General features: G+C 47.8%; 1 pseudogene across 1 annotated transcript; it reads right to left on the reverse strand.

The window, feature by feature from the left end:
* Positions 1-16: 16 nt before the first annotated feature.
* LOC108524703 (prefoldin subunit 5 pseudogene) lies at positions 17-546 on the reverse strand (annotated as a pseudogene). The gene has a single exon (XR_001884106.1). The product of XR_001884106.1 is annotated as a prefoldin subunit 5 pseudogene (transcript).
* Between the last annotated feature and the right edge of the window lie 6 nt (positions 547-552).

Here is a 552-nt window from a genome sequence, read left to right on the forward strand (position 1 = left end):
GTTTTCATTTCTTTTTTTTTTTTTGCCCAGCTGGCACATTTATTGGCGTTAAGCACAAGACTCTTCCCAGCACCAGGAAGCCATGCCCAAAGGGTGTCCCTCTGCCCCATTTCTGCAAAAACTCTCAGGCCTTAGCAGTAGCCTGAGCTGCCCCCAGGGCTATGAGCTGCTGAATCTTCTGACTCATCATTTTCATGACAGCCTGTTTCATGGCATGCTTCTCCTGAAGAGCTGGTTGGATTTTCTCCATCTGTTTGGTTAGAAAATCTATCTTCCTCTTGAAGAAGTCCTTGGCATCCTCAGCTGTCTTCTCTACATAGTACCCAGTTCCCACATCGATGAGCACATGTTCCACATCATGCAGCTTCCCAGGGACATACATAGAACTCGTCAGTGGGACAAGTAATTCTTTCCCCTCGTTGCTCTTGTTCAGCACGTTCAGACAGTCCTTGGCTTCCACATACTTGGTCTGTACCACTTTGAGCTGGGCAATGGAGAGAACGTGGAGAAGAACTCCACTTCCTGGTCCAGCTGGTTCTTGAGCATTTCTAG

This window comes from Rhinopithecus bieti, unplaced genomic scaffold (assembly GCF_001698545.2).
Source record: "Rhinopithecus bieti isolate Rb0 unplaced genomic scaffold, ASM169854v2 repeat_17690, whole genome shotgun sequence".
NCBI classification, from domain to species: domain Eukaryota; kingdom Metazoa; phylum Chordata; class Mammalia; order Primates; family Cercopithecidae; genus Rhinopithecus; species Rhinopithecus bieti.